Raw genomic sequence first — 15317 nt, forward strand, 5'->3', positions numbered from 1 at the left:
AACAAAGACCGTGTCTCAGTGGTCCAGTACAGTAGAGATCCAGCTGTCCAGTTCTATTTAAATACATATGTGACAAAAGCCGAGATCCTTGACATTGTCAGAGGTTTGAAGCACAAAGGCGGAAGACCCCTCAACACTGGAGCAGCTCTCCAGTACGTGAGGGATAATGTCTTCTCAGTCTCTGCTGGAAGCAGGCTCCTGGAAGGAGTTCCTCAGGTCCTAATATTGCTAAGTGGCGGAAGGTCTTCTGACAGTGTTGATGCACCAGCTTCTGCTCTCAAACATATGGGTGTCTTGACCTTTGCAATTGGAACCAAGAGGTCTGATAGGAGAGAACTGCAGAAGATATCCCACGATGACAATTCTGCACTCTCTGTCTCTGATTTTACTGACCTTCAACGTATCCAACAGCAACTTCAGTCCTCCTTGGAGGCTTTAGTTATTGACGTCACCCCAGAATCACCAACTGTACTTGGTATGTTAACAAGCACGGCCTCTTGCAGGCCTGAAAGGCTACCTGCCTTGTTTCACTTACACTGAGTGAATCAAATGAAGTGAAATTCCTTTTAAGCTACATTTTTCTATTTGAAATGAGGTGGCGGTGTGCTTCCATACTTTCTTGAATTAAAATAGGCAGTGTTTAGTGCTTTCTAAAAATGATCCACTCCTTCATGATTAGTACACGAGCATACTTTGAAAAAGTGTTTTATTTTTTTTCTTCCTGTCTTTTCTCAGTTTACACAGCCAAAAACGATATTGTATTCCTTCTGGATGGTTCTGATAGCACAAGGAAAGGCTTCCCTGCAATGCGTGATTTTATTGAGAAAGTAATTATGAAACTAAATGTGGGAGAAAACAAAGACCGTGTGTCTGTCGTCCAGTACAGCAGAGATGCAGAGGTCCACTTCTATCTCAATACATACACCATAAAACAGGATATTGTTGATTTGGTCAGAGGGTTGAGACACAGAGGAGGCAGACCCCTCAACACTGGGGCCGCCCTCCAATATGTCAGCGACACTGTCTTTACACACCCTGCTGGTAGTAGGCGTGAGCAAGGTGTACCACAGATATTGATCCTGCTAAATGCTGGAAGGTCTTTTGACAATGTAGATACACCCGCCTCTGTTCTCAGACAACAGGGAATCAATGTCATTGGAATTGGAACAAGAAGCTCTGACAGTGAAGAGCTGCAGAAAATATCATATGACCCTAATTACACTCTATCGGTGTCTGATTTCACTGACCTCCCCAGTGTCCAGGAAAAGCTTTCCTCACTAATCAGCACAGGGTTAGAGAGGGCCACGCCCATTACGCCAACAGTAACTGGTAAGAGAGGGACTGAATTCTACATTTCAAAATTGTTGTAGTATGCATATTGCACTATTATCAAGTCAATTTCTCTAAGTTCAGGTCAGCTAGTGGCAATGTTGCAAAAAAGTTGTGCCAGCATTAAAATAATACATTTCTAAACCTTGAAGTTACCTTTCAACATCTGACTTTTGCAAGAGAAATATTTGACACACCAACCTAAATATGTCTGAAATTCTATCTCCTCTAGTGGAGACACAGCCAACAGGAAGAGATGTTGTGTTCTTGTTGGATGGATCTGATGGAACTAGAACTGGATTCCCAGCTCTACGAGATTTTTTGCAAAAAGTAATAGAAAAACTCAGTATGGATGACAACAAAGACCGTGTCTCAGTGGTCCAGTACAGTAGAGATCCAGCTGTCCAGTTCTATTTAAATACATATGTGACAAAAGCCGAGATCCTTGACATTGTCAGAGGTTTGAAGCACAAAGGCGGAAGACCCCTCAACACTGGAGCAGCTCTCCAGTACGTGAGGGATAATGTCTTCTCAGTCTCTGCTGGAAGCAGGCTCCTGGAAGGAGTTCCTCAGGTCCTAATATTGCTAAGTGGCGGAAGGTCTTCTGACAGTGTTGATGCACCAGCTTCTGCTCTCAAACATATGGGTGTCTTGACCTTTGCAATTGGAACCAAGAGGTCTGATAGGAGAGAACTGCAGAAGATATCCCACGATGACAATTCTGCACTCTCTGTCTCTGATTTTACTGACCTTCAACATATCCAACAGCAACTTCAGTCCTCCTTGGAGGCTTTAGTTATTGACGTCACCCCAGAATCACCAACTGTACTTGGTATGTTAACAAGCACGGCCTCTTGCAGGCCTGAAAGGCTACCTGCCTTGTTTCACTTACACTGAGTGAATCAAATGAAGTGAAATTCCTTTTAAGCTACATTTTTCTATTTGAAATGAGGTGGTGGTGTGCTTCCATACTTTCTTGAATTAAAATAGGCAGTCTGAAGTGCTTTCTAAAAATGATCCACTCCTTCATGATTAGTACACGAGCATACTTTGAAAAAGTGTTTTATTTTTTTTCTTCCTGTCTTTTCTCAGTTTACACAGCCAAAAACGATATTGTATTCCTTCTGGATGGTTCTGATAGCACAAGGAAAGGCTTCCCTGCAATGCGTGATTTTATTGAGAAAGTAATTATGAAACTAAATGTGGGAGAAAACAAAGACCGTGTGTCTGTCGTCCAGTACAGCAGAGATGCAGAGGTCCACTTCTATCTGAATACATACACCAAAAAACAGGATATTGTTGATTTGGTCAGAGGGTTGAGACACAGAGGAGGCAGACCCCTCAACACTGGGGCTGCCCTCCAATATGTCAGCGACACTGTCTTTACACACCCTGCTGGTAGTAGGCGTGAGCAAGGTGTACCACAGATATTGATCCTGCTAAATGCTGGAAGGTCTTTTGACAATGTAGATACCCCCGCCTCTGTTCTCAGACAACAGGGAATCAATGTCATTGGAATTGGAACAAGAAGCTCTGACAGTGAAGAGCTGCAGAAAATATCATATGACCCTAATTACACTCTATCGGTGTCTGATTTCACTGACCTCCCCAGTGTCCAGGAAAAGCTTTCCTCACTAATCAGCACAGGGTTAGAGAGGGCCACGCCCATTACGCCAACAGTAACTGGTAAGAGAGGGACTGAATTCTACATTTCCAAATCGTTGTAGTATGCATATTGCACTATTATCAAGTGAATTTCTCTAAGTTCAGGTCAGCTAGTGGCAATGTTGCAAAAAAGTTGTGCCAGCATTAAAATGGTACATTTCTAAAACTTGAGGTTACCTTTCAACATCTGACTTTTGCAAGAGAAATATTTGACAAACCAACCTAAATATCTCTGAAATTCTATCTCCTCTAGTGGAGACACAGCCAACAGGAAGAGATGTTGTGTTCTTGTTGGATGGATCTGATGGAACTAGAACTGGATTCCCAGCTCTACGAGATTTTTTGCAAAGAGTAATAGAAAAACTCAGTATGGATGACAACAAAGACCGTGTCTCAGTGATCCAGTACAGTAGAGATCCAGCTGTCCAGTTCTATTTAAATACATATGTGACAAAAGCCGAGATCCTTGACATTGTCAGAGGTTTGAAGCACAAAGGCGGAAGACCCCTCAACACTGGAGCAGCTCTCCAGTACGTGAGGGATAATGTCTTCTCAGTCTCTGCTGGAAGCAGGCTCCTGGAAGGAGTTCCTCAGGTCCTAATATTGCTAAGTGGCGGAAGGTCTTCTGACAGTGTTGATGCACCAGCTTCTGCTCTCAAAGAGATGGGTGTGTTGACCTTTGCAATTGGAACCAAGAGGTCTGATAGGAGAGAACTGCAGAAGATATCCCACGATGTCAATTCTGCACTCTCTGTGTCTGATTTTACTGACCTTCAAAGTATCCAACAGCAACTTCAGTCCTCCTTGGAGGCTGTGGTTATTGACATCACCCCAGAATCACCAACTGTACTTGGTATGTAAACAAGCACAGCCTCTTAGTGTCCTGAAAAGCTACTTGACTTGTTTCACCTATAGTGTGGGATATGAATCCAGTAAAATACCTGTTTAGCTTGATGTTATTTTGTTAAAAGAGGTTATGGTATACTTCCCTACAATTAATAATTAGAAAACGCAGGGCTTTTGCTTTTCAAAAAGTAGTTTATAACTTTATGATAAGTACACAAACGTACCTTTTGCAAAAGTTTTTATTTGTTGTCCTCCTGTCTTCTTTCAGTTGACCCTACCCAAAAGGATATTGTTTTCCTTCTGGATGGTTCTGATAGCACAAGGAATGGCTTCCCTGCTATGCGTGATTTTGTCGAGAAAGTGGTAGAGAAACTCAATGTTGGAGAAAGCAAAGACCGTGTCTCTGTAGTCCAATACAGCAGAGATGCAGAGGTCCATTTCTATTTGAATACATACACCACAAAAGAAGATATTGTGGATTCAGTAAGAGGGCTGAGACACAGAGGAGGCAGACCCCTCAACACCGGGGCCGCCCTCCAATACGTCACAAACAACGTCTTTACAAACCTCGCCGGGAGTAGGCGCCTGCAAGGTGTTCCACAGATATTGATCCTACTAAATGGTGGAAGGTCTTTTGACAATGTAGATACTCCAGCCTCTGTTCTCAAACAGCAGGGCATTATTGTCATTGGCATTGGAACAAGGAGTTCTGACAGTGGAGAGCTGCGGAAAATATCACATGACCCTAATTACACTCTATCCGTCTTTGAGTTCACTGACCTCCCCAGTGTTCAGGAACAGCTCGCCTCTCTAATAAGCACAGGGCCAGTGATGGCCACACCCATGACACCAACAGTAACTGGTAAGAACATGACTAAATTTACATTTCAAGATGATGGTAATACGCAAATTGAACTTTATTGAAGTGTATTTCTTCAAGTTCAGGTCTGCCAATGCAACTTTGACAAAACAGTTGAGCTTGGATTAATAGAATCAATTTGGAAACCTTGGGGTTAACTTTTCATCTGACATTTGTACAGTAAATGTTTGAAACATGAACCTAAATATGTTTTGAATTGTATGTTTCCCAGTGGTGACACAGCCAACAGGAAGAGATGTTGTGTTCTTGTTGGATGGATCTGATGGTACTAGAACTGGATTCCCAGCTATGCAAGACTTTGTCCAAAGAGTAGTAGAGAGACTCAGTGTGGATGATAACAAAGACCGTGTCTCAGTGGTTCAGTACAGCAGAGATCCAGCTGTCCAGTTCTATTTGAACACATACACGACAAAAGTCGAGATCCTCGACATTGTCAGAGGTTTGAGGCACAAAGGTGGAAGACCCCTCAACACTGGAGCAGCTCTCCAGTACTTGAGGAATAATGTCTTCACGGCCTCTGCCGGAAGCAGGCGTCTGGAAGGAGTTCCACAGGTCCTGATATTGCTAACTGGTGGACGGTCTTCTGACAGTGTTGATGCACCAGCCTCTGCTCTCAAACAGCTGGGTGTCTTGACCTTTGCAATTGGAACCAAGGGGTCTGATAGCAGAGAACTGCAGAAGATCTCCCACGATGACAATTCTGCTCTCTCTGTGTCTGATTTCACTGACCTTCAACGCATCCAACAGCAACTTCAGTCCTCCTTGGAGGCTGTGGTTATTGACATCACCCCAGAATCACCAACTGTACTTGGTATGTAAACAAGCACAGCCTCTTAGTGTCCTGAAAAGCTACTTGACTTGTTTCACCTATAGTGAGGGATATGAATCCAGTGAAATACCTGTTTAGCTCGATGTTATTTTGTTAAAAGAGGTTATGGTATACTTCCCTACAATTAATAATTAGAAAACGCAGGGCTTTTGCTTTTCAAAAAGTAGTTTATAACTTTATGATAAGTACACAAACGTACCTTTAGAAAAAGTTTTTATTTGTTGTCCTCCTGTCTTCTTTCAGTTGACCCTACCCAAAAGGATATTGTTTTCCTTCTGGATGGTTCTGATAGCACAAGGAATGGCTTCCCTGCTATGCGTGATTTTGTCGAGAAAGTGGTAGAGAAACTCAATGTTGGAGAAAGCAAAGACCGTGTCTCTGTAGTCCAATACAGCAGAGATGCAGAGGTCCATTTCTATTTGAATACATACACCACAAAAGAAGATATTGTGGATTCAGTAAGAGGGCTGAGACACAGAGGAGGCAGACCCCTCAACACCGGGGCCGCCCTCCAATATGTCACAAACAACGTCTTTACAAACCTCGCCGGGAGTAGGCGCCTGCAAGGTGTTCCACAGATATTGATCCTACTAAATGGTGGAAGGTCTTTTGACAATGTAGATACTCCAGCCTCTGTTCTCAAACAGCAGGGCATTATTGTCATTGGCATTGGAACAAGGAGTTCTGACAGTGGAGAGCTGCGGAAAATATCACATGACCCTAATTACACTCTATCCGTCTTTGAGTTCACTGACCTCCCCAGTGTTCAGGAACAGCTCGCCTCTCTAATAAGCACAGGGCCAGTGATGGCCACACCCATGACACCAACAGTAACTGGTAAGAACATGACTAAATTTACATTTCAAGATGATGGTAATACGCAAATTGAACTTTATTGAAGTGTATTTCTTCAAGTTCAGGTCTGCCAATGCAACTTTGACAAAACAGTTGAGCTTGGATTAATAGAATCAATTTGGAAACCTTGGGGTTGACTTTTCATCTGACATTTGTACGGTAAATGTTTGAAACATGAACCTAAATATGTTTTGAATTGTATGTTTCCCAGTGGTGACACAGCCAACAGGAAGAGATGTTGTGTTCTTGTTGGATGGATCTGATGGTACTAGAACTGGATTCCCAGCTATGCAAGACTTTGTCCAAAGAGTAGTAGAGAGACTCAGTGTGGATGATAACAAAGACCGTGTCTCAGTGGTTCAGTACAGCAGAGATCCAGCTGTCCAGTTCTATTTGAACACATACACGACAAAAGTCGAGATCCTTGACATTGTCAGAGGTTTGAGGCACAAAGGTGGAAGACCCCTCAACACTGGAGCAGCTCTCCAGTACTTGAGGAATAATGTCTTCAATGCCTCTGCCGGAAGCAGGCGTCTGGAAGGAGTTCCACAGGTCCTGATATTGCTAACTGGTGGACGGTCTTCTGACAGTGTTGATGCACCAGCCTCTGCTCTCAAACAGCTGGGTGTCTTGACCTTTGCAATTGGAACCAAGGGGTCTGATAACAGAGAACTGCAGAAGATCTCCCACGATGACAATTCTGCTCTCTCTGTGTCTGATTTCACTGACCTTCAACGCATCCAACAGCAACTTCAGTCCTCCTTGGAGGCTGTGGTTATTGACATCACCCCAGAATCACCAACTGTACTTGGTATGTAAACAAGCACAGCCTCTTAGTGTCCTGAAAAGCTACTTGACTTGTTTCACCTATAGTGAGGGATATGAATCCAGTGAAATACCTGTTTAGCTCGATGTTATTTTGTTAAAAGAGGTTATGGTATACTTCCCTACAATTAATAATTAGAAAACGCAGGGCTTTTGCTTTTCAAAAAGTAGTTTATAACTTTATGATAAGTACACAAACGTACCTTTAGAAAAAGTTTTTATTTGTTGTCCTCCTGTCTTCTTTCAGTTGACCCTACCCAAAAGGATATTGTTTTCCTTCTGGATGGTTCTGATAGCACAAGGAATGGCTTCCCTGCTATGCGTGATTTTGTCGAGAAAGTGGTAGAGAAACTCAATGTTGGAGAAAGCAAAGACCGTGTCTCTGTAGTCCAATACAGCAGAGATGCAGAGGTCCATTTCTATTTGAATACATACACCACAAAAGAAGATATTGTGGATTCAGTAAGAGGGCTGAGACACAGAGGAGGCAGACCCCTCAACACCGGGGCCGCCCTCCAATACGTCACGGACAACGTCTTTACAAACCTCGCCGGGAGTAGGCGCCTGCAAGGTGTTCCACAGATATTGATCCTACTAAATGGTGGAAGGTCTTTTGACAATGTAGATACTCCAGCCTCTGTTCTCAAACAGCAGGGCATTATTGTCATTGGCATTGGAACAAGGAGTTCTGACAGTGGAGAGCTGCGGAAAATATCACATGACCCTAATTACACTCTATCCGTCTTTGAGTTCACTGACCTCCCCAGTGTTCAGGAACAGCTCGCCTCTCTAATAAGCACAGGGCCAGTGATGGCCACACCCATGACACCAACAGTAACTGGTAAGAACATGACTAAATTTACATTTCAAGATGATGGTAATACGCAAATTGAACTTTATTAAAGTGTATTTCTTCAAGGTCAGGTCTGCCAATGCAACTTTGACAAAACAGTTGAGCTTGGATTAATAGAATCAATTTGGAAACCTTGGGGTTAACTTTTCATCTGACATTTGTACGGTAAATGTTTGAAACATGAATCTAAATATGTTTTGAATTGTATGTTTCCCAGTGGTGACACAGCCAACAGGAAGAGATGTTGTTTTCTTGTTGGATGGATCTGATGGTACTAGAACTGGATTCCCAGCTATGCAAGACTTTGTCCAAAGAGTAGTAGAGAGACTCAGTGTGGATGATAACAAAGACCGTGTCTCAGTGGTTCAGTACAGCAGAGATCCAGCTGTCCAGTTCTATTTGAACACATACACGACAAAAGTCGAGATCCTCGACATTGTCAGAGGTTTGAGGCACAAAGGTGGAAGACCCCTCAACACTGGAGCAGCTCTCCAGTACTTGAGGAATAATGTCTTCACGGCCTCTGCCGGAAGCAGGCGTCTGGAAGGAGTTCCACAGGTCCTGATATTGCTAACTGGTGGACGGTCTTCTGACAGTGTTGATGCACCAGCCTCTGCTCTCAAACAGCTGGGTGTCTTGACCTTTGCAATTGGAACCAAGGGGTCTGATAGCAGAGAACTGCAGAAGATCTCCCACGATGACAATTCTGCTCTCTCTGTGTCTGATTTCACTGACCTTCAACGCATCCAACAGCAACTTCAGTCCTCCTTGGAGGCTGTGGTTATTGACATCACCCCAGAATCACCAACTGTACTTGGTATGTAAACAAGCACAGCCTCTTAGTGTCCTGAAAAGATACTTGACTTGTTTCACCTATAGTGAGGGATATGAATCCAGTGAAATACCTGTTTAGCTCGATGTTATTTTGTTAAAAGAGGTTATGGTATACTTCTCTACAATTAATAATTAGAAAACGCAGGGCTTTTGCTTTTCAAAAAGTAGTTTATAACTTTATGATAAGTACACAAACGTACCTTTAGAAAAAGTTTTTATTTGTTGTCCTCCTGTCTTCTTTCAGTTGACCCTACCCAAAAGGATATTGTTTTCCTTCTGGATGGTTCTGATAGCACAAGGAATGGCTTCCCTGCTATGCGTGATTTTGTCGAGAAAGTGGTAGAGAAACTCAATGTTGGAGAAAGCAAAGACCGTGTCTCTGTAGTCCAATACAGCAGAGATGCAGAGGTCCATTTCTATTTGAATACATACACCACAAAAGAAGATATTGTGGATTCAGTAAGAGGGCTGAGACACAGAGGAGGCAGACCCCTCAACACCGGGGCCGCCCTCCAATACGTCACGGACAACGTCTTTACAAACCTCGCCGGGAGTAGGCGCCTGCAAGGTGTTCCACAGATATTGATCCTACTAAATGGTGGAAGGTCTTTTGACAATGTAGATACTCCAGCCTCTGTTCTCAAACAGCAGGGCATTATTGTCATTGGCATTGGAACAAGGAGTTCTGACAGTGGAGAGCTGCGGAAAATATCACATGACCCTAATTACACTCTATCCGTCTTTGAGTTCACTGACCTCCCCAGTGTTCAGGAACAGCTCGCCTCTCTAATAAGCACAGGGCCAGTGATGGCCACACCCATGACACCAACAGTAACTGGTAAGAACATGACTAAATTTACATTTCAAGATGATGGTAATACGCAAATTGAACTTTATTAAAGTGTATTTCTTCAAGTTCAGGTCTGCCAATGCAACTTTGACAAAACAGTTGAGCTTGGATTAATAGAATCAATTTGGAAACCTTGGGGTTAACTTTTCATCTGACATTTGTATGGTAAATGTTTGAAACATGAATCTAAATATGTTTTGAATTGTATGTTTCCCAGTGGTGACACAGCCAACAGGAAGAGATGTTGTTTTCTTGTTGGATGGATCTGATGGTACTAGAACTGGATTCCCAGCTATGCAAGACTTTGTCCAAAGAGTAGTAGAGAGACTCAGTGTGGATGATAACAAAGACCGTGTCTCAGTGGTTCAGTACAGCAGAGATCCAGCTGTCCAGTTCTATTTGAACACATACACGACAAAAGTCGAGATCCTTGACATTGTCAGAGGTTTGAGGCACAAAGGTGGAAGACCCCTCAACACTGGAGCAGCTCTCCAGTACTTGAGGAATAATGTCTTCAATGCCTCTGCCGGAAGCAGGCGTCTGGAAGGAGTTCCACAGGTCCTGATATTGCTAACTGGTGGACGGTCTTCTGACAGTGTTGATGCACCAGCCTCTGCTCTCAAACAGCTGGGTGTCTTGACCTTTGCAATTGGAACCAAGGGGTCTGATAGCAGAGAACTGCAGAAGATCTCCCACGATGACAATTCTGCTCTCTCTGTGTCTGATTTCACTGACCTTCAACGCATCCAACAGCAACTTCAGTCCTCCTTGGAGGCTGTGGTTATTGACATCACCCCAGAATCACCAACTGTACTTGGTATGTAAACAAGCACAGCCTCTTAGTGTCCTGAAAAGCTACTTGACTTGTTTCACCTATAGTGAGGGATATGAATCCAGTGAAATACCTTTTTAGCTCGATGTTATTTTGTTAAAAGAGGTTATGGTATACTTCCCTACAATTAATAATTAGAAAACGCAGGGCTTTTGCTTTTCAAAAAGTAGTTTATAACTTTATGATAAGTACACAAACGTACCTTTAGAAAAAGTTTTTATTTGTTGTCCTCCTGTCTTCTTTCAGTTGACCCTACCCAAAAGGATATTGTTTTCCTTCTGGATGGTTCTGATAGCACAAGGAATGGCTTCCCTGCTATGCGTGATTTTGTCGAGAAAGTGGTAGAGAAACTCAATGTTGGAGAAAGCAAAGACCGTGTCTCTGTAGTCCAATACAGCAGAGATGCAGAGGTCCATTTCTATTTGAATACATACACCACAAAAGAAGATATTGTGGATTCAGTAAGAGGGCTGAGACACAGAGGAGGCAGACCCCTCAACACTGGGGCCGCCCTCCAATACGTCACAAACAACATCTTTACAAACCTCGCCGGGAGTAGGCGCCTGCAAGGTGTTCCACAGATATTGATCCTACTAAATGGTGGAAGGTCTTTTGACAATGTAGATACTCCAGCCTCTGTTCTCAAACAGCAGGGCATTATTGTCATTGGCATTGGAACAAGGAGTTCTGACAGTGGAGAGCTGCGGAAAATATCACATGACCCTAATTACACTCTATCCGTCTTTGAGTTCACTGACCTCCCCAGTGTTCAGGAACAGCTCGCCTCTCTAATAAGCACAGGGCCAGTGATGGCCACACCCATGACACCAACAGTAACTGGTAAGAACATGACTAAATTTACATTTCAAGATGATGGTAATACGCAAATTGAACTTTATTGAAGTGTATTTCTTCAAGTTCAGGTCTGCCAATGCAACTTTGACAAAACAGTTGAGCTTGGATTAATAGAATCAATTTGGAAACCTTGGGGTTAACTTTTCATCTGACATTTGTATGGTAAATGTTTGAAACATGAACCTAAATATGTTTTGAATTGTATGTTTCCCAGTGGTGACACAGCCAACAGGAAGAGATGTTGTGTTCTTGTTGGATGGATCTGATGGTACTAGAACTGGATTCCCAGCTATGCAAGACTTTGTCCAAAGAGTAGTAGAGAGACTCAGTGTGGATGATAACAAAGACCGTGTCTCAGTGGTTCAGTACAGCAGAGATCCAGCTGTCCAGTTCTCTTTGAACACATACACGACAAAAGTCGAGATCCTTGACATTGTCAGAGGTTTGAGGCACAAAGGTGGAAGACCCCTCAACACTGGAGCAGCTCTCCAGTACTTGAGGAATAATGTCTTCACGGCCTCTGCCGGAAGCAGGCGTCTGGAAGGAGTTCCACAGGTCCTGATATTGCTAACTGGTGGACGGTCTTCTGACAGTGTTGATGCACCAGCCTCTGCTCTCAAACAGCTGGGTGTCTTGACCTTTGCAATTGGAACCAAGGGTTCTGATAGCAGAGAACTGCAGAAGATCTCCCACGATGACAATTCTGCTCTCTCTGTGTCTGATTTCACTGACCTTCAACGCATCCAACAGCAACTTCAGTCCTCCTTGGAGGCTGTGGTTATTGACATCACCCCAGAATCACCAACTGTACTTGGTATGTAAACAAGCACAGCCTCTTAGTGTCCTGAAAAGCTACTTGACTTGTTTCACCTATAGTGAGGGATATGAATCCAGTGAAATACCTGTTTAGCTCGATGTTATTTTGTTAAAAGAGGTTATGGTATACTTCCCTACAATTAATAATTAGAAAACGCAGGGCTTTTGCTTTTCAAAAAGAAGTTTATAACTTTATGAAAAGTACACAAACGTACCTTTAGAAAAAGTTTTTATTTGTTGTCCTCCTGTCTTCTTTCAGTTGACCCTACCCAAAAGGATATTGTTTTCCTTCTGGATGGTTCTGATAGCACAAGGAATGGCTTCCCTGCTATGCGTGATTTTGTCGAGAAAGTGGTAGAGAAACTCAATGTTGGAGAAAGCAAAGACCGTGTCTCTGTAGTCCAATACAGCAGAGATGCAGAGGTCCATTTCTATTTGAATACATACACCACAAAAGAAGATATTGTGGATTCAGTAAGAGGGCTGAGACACAGAGGAGGCAGACCCCTCAACACCGGGGCCGCCCTCCAATACGTCACAAACAACGTCTTTACAAACCTCGCCGGGAGTAGGCGCCTGCAAGGTGTTCCACAGATATTGATCCTACTAAATGGTGGAAGGTCTTTTGACAATGTAGATACTCCAGCCTCTGTTCTCAAACAGCAGGGCATTATTGTCATTGGCATTGGAACAAGGAGTTCTGACAGTGGAGAGCTGCGGAAAATATCACATGACCCTAATTACACTCTATCCGTCTTTGAGTTCACTGACCTCCCCAGTGTTCAGGAACAGCTCGCCTCTCTAATAAGCACAGGGCCAGTGATGGCCACACCCATGACACCAACAGTAACTGGTAAGAACATGACTAAATTTACATTTCAAGATGATGGTAATACGCAAATTGAACTTTATTGAAGTGTATTTCTTCAAGTTCAGGTCTGCCAATGCAACTTTGACAAAACAGTTGAGCTTGGATTAATAGAATCAATTTGGAAACCTTGGGGTTAACTTTTCATCTGACATTTGTACGGTAAATGTTTGAAACATGAACCTAAATATGTTTTGAATTGTATGTTTCCCAGTGGTGACACAGCCAACAGGAAGAGATGTTGTGTTCTTGTTGGATGGATCTGATGGTACTAGAACTGGATTCCCAGCTATGCAAGACTTTGTCCAAAGAGTAGTAGAGAGACTCAGTGTGGATGATAACAAAGACCGTGTCTCAGTGGTTCAGTACAGCAGAGATCCAGCTGTCCAGTTCTATTTGAACACATACACGACAAAAGTCGAGATCCTTGACATTGTCAGAGGTTTGAGGCACAAAGGTGGAAGACCCCTCAACACTGGAGCAGCTCTCCAGTACTTGAGGAATAATGTCTTCAATGCCTCTGCCGGAAGCAGGCGTCTGGAAGGAGTTCCACAGGTCCTGATATTGCTAACTGGTGGACGGTCTTCTGACAGTGTTGATGCACCAGCCTCTGCTCTCAAACAGCTGGGTGTCTTGACCTTTGCAATTGGAACCAAGGGGTCTGATAACAGAGAACTGCAGAAGATCTCCCACGATGACAATTCTGCTCTCTCTGTGTCTGATTTCACTGACCTTCAACGCATCCAACAGCAACTTCAGTCCTCCTTGGAGGCTGTGGTTATTGACATCACCCCAGAATCACCAACTGTACTTGGTATGTAAACAAGCACAGCCTCTTAGTGTCCTGAAAAGCTACTTGACTTGTTTCACCTATAGTGAGGGATATGAATCCAGTGAAATACCTGTTTAGCTCGATGTTATTTTGTTAAAAGAGGTTATGGTATACTTCCCTACAATTAATAATTAGAAAACGCAGGGCTTTTGCTTTTCAAAAAGTAGTTTATAACTTTATGATAAGTACACAAACGTACCTTTAGAAAAAGTTTTTATTTGTTGTCCTCCTGTCTTCTTTCAGTTGACCCTACCCAAAAGGATATTGTTTTCCTTCTGGATGGTTCTGATAGCACAAGGAATGGCTTCCCTGCTATGCGTGATTTTGTCGAGAAAGTGGTAGAGAAACTCAATGTTGGAGAAAGCAAAGACCGTGTCTCTGTAGTCCAATACAGCAGAGATGCAGAGGTCCATTTCTATTTGAATACATACACCACAAAAGAAGATATTGTGGATTCAGTAAGAGGGCTGAGACACAGAGGAGGCAGACCCCTCAACACCGGGGCCGCCCTCCAATACGTCACGGACAACGTCTTTACAAACCTCGCCGGGAGTAGGCGCCTGCAAGGTGTTCCACAGATATTGATCCTACTAAATGGTGGAAGGTCTTTTGACAATGTAGATACTCCAGCCTCTGTTCTCAAACAGCAGGGCATTATTGTCATTGGCATTGGAACAAGGAGTTCTGACAGTGGAGAGCTGCGGAAAATATCACATGACCCTAATTACACTCTATCCGTCTTTGAGTTCACTGACCTCCCCAGTGTTCAGGAACAGCTCGCCTCTCTAATAAGCACAGGGCCAGTGATGGCCACACCCATGACACCAACAGTAACTGGTAAGAACATGACTAAATTTACATTTCAAGATGATGGTAATACGCAAATTGAACTTTATTAAAGTGTATTTCTTCAAGGTCAGGTCTGCCAATGCAACTTTGACAAAACAGTTGAGCTTGGATTAATAGAATCAATTTGGAAACCTTGGGGTTAACTTTTCATCTGACATTTGTACGGTAAATGTTTGAAACATGAATCTAAATATGTTTTGAATTGTATGTTTCCCAGTGGTGACACAGCCAACAGGAAGAGATGTTGTTTTCTTGTTGGATGGATCTGATGGTACTAGAACTGGATTCCCAGCTATGCAAGACTTTGTCCAAAGAGTAGTAGAGAGACTCAGTGTGGATGATAACAAAGACCGTGTCTCAGTGGTTCAGTACAGCAGAGATCCAGCTGTCCAGTTCTATTTGAACACATACACGACAAAAGTCGAGATCCTCGACATTGTCAGAGGTTTGAGGCACAAAGGTGGAAGACCCCTCAACACTGGAGCAGCTCTCCAGTACT

General features: G+C 43.2%; 1 protein-coding gene across 2 annotated transcripts in view; it reads left to right on the top strand.

Annotated features, from left to right (window-relative positions):
• The window catches only part of LOC137883632 (collagen alpha-3(VI) chain-like), a 161451-nt gene that overhangs the window by 46876 nt on the left and 99258 nt on the right, over positions 1-15317 (top strand). The gene's annotated exons all lie outside the window — the stretch shown is intronic.

This window comes from Cebidichthys violaceus, unplaced genomic scaffold (genome assembly GCF_023349555.1).
Source record: "Cebidichthys violaceus isolate CVI_PGR_0920_01 unplaced genomic scaffold, fCebVio1.0.p SCAF_34, whole genome shotgun sequence".
NCBI classification, from domain to species: domain Eukaryota; kingdom Metazoa; phylum Chordata; class Actinopteri; order Perciformes; family Stichaeidae; genus Cebidichthys; species Cebidichthys violaceus.